Source organism: Prionailurus bengalensis, chromosome D1, assembly GCF_016509475.1.
Source record: "Prionailurus bengalensis isolate Pbe53 chromosome D1, Fcat_Pben_1.1_paternal_pri, whole genome shotgun sequence".
NCBI lineage: Eukaryota > Metazoa > Chordata > Mammalia > Carnivora > Felidae > Prionailurus > Prionailurus bengalensis.
The window spans coordinates 14,629,856-14,635,855 of NC_057346.1; positions in this window are offsets into that span (position 1 = coordinate 14,629,856).

The window sequence follows — 6,000 nt, forward strand, 5'->3', positions numbered from 1 at the left end:
CCTCACGCTCAGGATGAGAGAACCCTGCTCCTGGGACTGGAACCACAACAGCCTCTACACTCCTTGCTGGGAGAAGCCAGGAACCCACTGTGCTCAGTAGAAAGCCAGATCCTGCCCCTTCATCCCAAGGGGTTTACAATTTGGGACAAAGAGGGTTGTTGAAACACGGGGAAGCCAGGGTCCGTGTGTAAGCTGATGTAAACACAGGAACAGCGGCTCAGGGCCAGCCAGGGGAAGGACAGCCAAGCCCAGGGACACCTGTCAAGTTACCACAGGGAGTGGAGTCCACCTCTCCCTCCTTATCCTATCCCATACTTAACATGCCCTCCTCTGTTCTCCTCTCCTGCCTGTCCTCGCAGAGATAGAACCAGCTCTAGCTACGACCAGAACAACAAGTCCTTACGGCTTTAGCCTTGTCACTGTGACCTGTTTACCCTCCACAGTCCATGATCTATCATGTCTGAGAGATTTCCACCTGCTGGTGATGCAACAGCTTGGTGGGGCCAGTGACGTGAACTCTAATACCACGAAATGTACTGGGCACATTCTGAGTCAACAAAGTGCTGGTGTGCCAACAGAGATAAGGGTTTTCATTGTTTATTTGTTTGGGTTTTGTTTACACGTACCCTTTTCCATCTCCAAAGATCTGAGGCTACTGGCAGTCAAAATTGAGATGATGATGATGATGATGATGATGGTGGTGGTGACAGGACCAGTGAAAATAAAAATAATAACACAAAACCATAATCTGATAAGACACAAGATCTAAAAGACAATCACAGAGGCAATTAGGTATGAGAAAGTTGTAATTGTTGACTTCATATTGGTTTGGGTTTTCTGGAAGCCCATGAAGCGAGAAATTCAATCAGTTACATTATTGTCATACTCAGAAGAAGGAAGCGCACCAGACTCAAACAGAAAATAAAGCTTTTCCAAACACAGAATAGCTAACTAAATATCCCCGTGGGACTTTATATACAGGGACCTTAGAATTGTAGCAAAAAGTCCCTGGTCATTGGCAATTTTGCATAAGATCAAGGTGAGGTTGCCCAAGTATCTAAGCTTCTGGTGGCCTGACAAGATCTATGGCTGGAACCAAGAGCGCCTTGGCATGTTGAAGTGGGAAGTCCTGTCTATTAAAATATTAACATTAATAGTTTTTTATTTTGTTAATATGTAAAAGACTAGTAAATGTAGAAAAGTATAAAATACAGAGAAGCACAATTATATATAATCACCCATAACTCCACCATCGGCTCTTGTATATTCTTCCATATTTTTTTTATCTAGGCATATATTTACATTCATTTTTGACAATTCACTTTTATAGTATCAAGCTGTTCAGTAACCTGACTTACCTTTTCAAGAGCATATCATACTTATACATCCATGTCAATACATGTTCACTCACAATATGATTTTCAGTGGAGGTGAATACGGACATACCAATAATTTAACAATCCCCTCTTCTACATTGTTTTGTTTTTTGATTTTTAAAACAGCACTGCAATGGACATCTTTATAGCTAAATGCATGCATTCCATGGTGATTGCCTTAACATAATTTTTAAATAGGAGAACATTTTCTGAACAGATACATTCCTATTCGCAAACCCTTTGCAACAATTCTGAAGACCTCCCAGGTAGGTTGGAACCAGTGGCTTAGACCTCAGAGGCATAGATGCACCACAAAGCTCTCAATGATCTTCCATCTATGCTACTTTTGTGGACTTCCAGATAAACATGGACAAATGAACGCATGTATCTAATTTCACTTTTTTCTGAAACCTCCCTCAAACTATGGTAAAGAGATTTTTTTTAAGAAAAGACTTAGACCCATAGGACCAGGAAGGATAGAAGAAAAGGTGCCAGCAGGATAGTAAAGGTAGAAAATAGGCAGACCCTTTGCAATTGATTCAGCAGTCCTGAGAGAGCGGATCGTAAGTTGGCAGTGGGGAAAGGTGAGTTCCCACCTTTTTTTTATCGCACTGAATTAACAAAAGGCTTAAGGAATTAGAGTAGATCCGCAGCTAGCCTACGTTGCACCTGTGTGTGAATTAGAACCAACCTCCTCAGGGGCGCCTGGGTGGCGCAGTCGGTTAAGCGTCCGACTTCAGCCAGGTCACCATCTCGCGGTCCGTGAGTTCGAGCCCCGCGTCGGGCTCTGGGCTGATGGCTCAGAGCCTGGAGCCTGTTTCCGATTCTGTGTCTCCCTCTCTCTCTGCCCCTCCCCCGTTCATGCTCTGTCTCTCTCTGTCCCAAAAATAAATAAACGTTGAAAAAAAAAAATTAAAAAAAAAAAAAAAAAGAACTAACCTCCTCATTCTCAAGACACACTACTGCCATCTGCCAGAAACTTGTCATAATCAATACACAATATTGTTCAATAATGTCCATAGCGTGAGAAAGGTGTCCTCAGAATTGGGCAGTGCACAGCTTGTACAGACATACATAACAGCCCTGAACGCAAGGCACCAGTTACCATTAGAGGTGAATGAAGAGGCTGTTGTAAAATAGGAAAGATTGGTTGAAATTATTTAAAGAGCAGGTAAAACTTTAGCTCCTTTATCTCACCTTAGCAAAGACTGGAGGTTTATTTTCTAAAAAGGGAAAAACTAAAAAAGAAAGTCAGGCAGAGTTGAGAACAGGGATGTTATGCTAGAAATAAAGGGATTAAATCAAAGGATGCCCTCTGAATGCTGAGCCCCATCCTGCTTCTTCCACTGAGCCCCAAGAACACTGGTATCCAGGCCCTTACCCTCCAGGCAGGAAAGTGAGAGAAACTTCCTAAGGACACATGACCAACTCAAAAGGAAATACCTAAATATTTCTACATTAGGAGTTCCCCAACTGAACATTCCAGAGGATCATCCAACAGTGAGGCTCACAGCCAATGAATGCCACTCATGTACTTGGAGCTTCAAACCAGCTTTAAAATCCTGACTCTTAAATTTAAGCAGACAAGCAAACATTACCAGTTATTTGAGGACAGATCCTAATGTGAAAGATAGAGACCCAAAACAAACATTTCAAAAAGAACTTGAAGAAAACCAAAGCTATACAGAAAGAACACTTAAAAATACCATGAATATTGGGGTAGCTGGGTGGCTCAGTCAGTTAAGAGTCCAACTCTTGATCTCAGCTTGGGTCTTGATCTCAGGGTTGTGATTTCAAGACCCATGTTGGGCCTGTGTTGGGCCCACATTGGGCATGGAGCCTACTTAAAAAAAAATACCATGAATATCATCAGATAGTTAAATATATCACATCGATGAAATAGGAATAGGGTATTATAAAAGAACATTCACAGATTTTTTTAAAAAGATCTTGCAAATTAAAAATAAGGATGCAGAAACGAAAACCTGAGTAGAGGGTGAGGAAGTCCACCAGAAAGGAGAGCATACAGAGAAGGAAGACATCAGAGAAAAAGTAAGGAAATTAGACGGCTTGTCCAGAACTTTCCTAGCATTGGAAGAGACAAAGAAAAAGTGGTGCAATCAGCTTGTAAAACAATTCAGCATGACCTGGTAAAGATGAATACACACGTATTGTACCACTGAGCATGAGACAAAGATTCATTAAATTTGTTAATTTATTCAACAAATATCTATTGTGCACCTGCTAGGTTCTAGTCATTGTGCGAAGCACTGATCATATGAGAATAAACAAGATGGGCGAGACCTCTCCCTTCTCAGAAACCAACCAAAATTGTTCATCCCAAGGCAGAGGTGAAGTATGGCACATCTCTGGCTCAATTTTGTCTACAAGGTTTGGGGCTCCATGCGAGGAGTGTCTGGGTAGGCTTCCTGTGGACAGAACACACATATAAGGGGATTGTAATTATTCTGTGGCTCAGAAGAGAAGCAAAAGTACCACCAATGCTGTATTGAGAAAGAACAAGTTTAAATCTAATAATCTTTAACAGAGGGGGTGCCTGGGTGGCTCAGTTGGTTTAGCATCCAACTCTTGACTTCAGCTCAGGCCATGATCTCACAGTTGGTTAGTCTGGGCCCCACGTCGGGCTCTGTGCTGACAATGTGAAGCCTTCTTGGGATTCTGTCTCCGTCTCTCTCTGCCCCACTCCTGCTTTCTCTCTTTCTCTCTCCCAAAAATAAATAAAAATAAACTTAAGAAAATAATCTTTAACAGAGTTGTTCAAACATAAAACCAATCGTCTGGGTAGATGGCAACTTGGCTGTCAGTGGAGGTGTTCGACGCTAAACAGGATTGATTCACTCAACCGAGTGGTGACTGTGTGCCAGGCACTGTGTGAGGCGTGTGTATTAGTCAGCTATTCTGCATAACAAATCACCCCAAAACTTAACATCGTATGATCTCTCACAATTGCTGTGGGTCTGTGGCTAGGCTGTGCGGTTCTGGTCCAGGATATGTCATGAGGTTGCAGGCAAGATGTTGGCTGGGGCCATAGCCATCCGAAGGCTTGACCACACATCTGTTTCCAAGGTGGCTCACTCACGTGCCTGGCAAGTTGGTGCTGGCTGTTGAGCAGGGGCTGCTGTTCCTCTCCGTGTGGCCCCCTCCCCAGAGCTGCTTGAGTGTCCTCCCAACAGAGTAGCTGTCTTCCCTCAGAGTCAGTGATCCAAAGGAGAGCAAGGTGCGAGCCACAAGGCCCTTTTGACCTAGCCTCAGGAGTCATACACCATGACTTCCATAATAGCCTATTGATCACACAGGTCAGCCCTCCACACATGAGAGACACCACACAGGGCGTGAGCCAGAGAGGAGGATCAATCTTGGAGCCATGTGGCAGCCTGGCCACCACAGTCTGTACACACAACGGTGGAGGAATGGGGTACCTGTCTGTGCAGAGTTGTGTTCATTTGCTAGAAACAGTGTCAAGGAATTGGCCCGAGAGACAAGGCGATTCCCTCCAAACCTCAAGTCCTATGATTTTGTGCATAGGTCCTAGTTTTTCAGTTACTGCATCACTTGCCTACCGTCTCAGAACCAGCTGCTCAAATCCTCTTTTTTTTCAATGTTTTATTTATTTTTGAGAGTGAGAGCGTGAGCAGGAGTGGGAGGAGGGACACAGAGAGAGAGGAACGGAAGATCCGAAGCAGACTTCGTGCTGACAGCAGCAAGCCCGAGGCCGGGCTCAAACTCACAAACCGTGAGACTGTGACCTCAGTTGATGTCAGATGCTCAACCAACTGAGCCCCGAAGATGCCCCTCAAATTCTCACTCTTCTGGGCAATGCTGGGGTCTCTAACTATTTCCCTCCATTATTAGCTGCTAATTGTCACACGGTGAGATAACCATGGTTCTGTCCTCCATGCTTTCCGACAGAGAAGTCCCAGATAACCCCACAATTGTGGTTTCTCTCCCCAGAGCATGCCATCACCTGTGCGCCCCATCCTGGGATCACGGGGTGTTCTATGATAACACCAAAAGAACACAGCATCCCCTCTGTTTTTGACTGGGCTGTCACAATCCCTCAACAGCAGTAAGGCCCTGTGGGTTCAGGAGGAGAGCAGGCCCCACACCCTTCCTTTGCCTTGTCGTGCTCTCCTCTCCCTAATCAAGGCCGTTCCATACACCAGACACCTCAGGGGTAGGGACCTCTCTGACGTTCTCAAATGACCTCTGACCTTTGAGCTTTGGGGATGGGTGCAGGTGTGTGGCTAGCGTCTCAGCCCAGCCCACACCAGGGCTGGCTGACACTCTTTGGGGGCACTAGCCCATGCCTGTAGAGGAGTCCATCACATCCGGGTCACCTGAGGGGCCACGGGGGGTTGGGGGAGCTTCAGGCCTGAGAGCGTGCTGGGCTCTGGACAAACTGCACTGGGTGATATTGATGTGGGCTGTGCAGAAGTCCAGGAAACACCCCCTACCCGGCACTTGCAGGGGTTCTTCTGGGTTTAAGTGTTTCAGTCTTGCTACGTGGTCAAGCCTGGCTCCCGGAGTAGCTCTGGTGAATATTTATTAATTTATTTGCTTGTTTGTTTGTTTATAGTTTTTAAAGTAATACTATTACGATGGC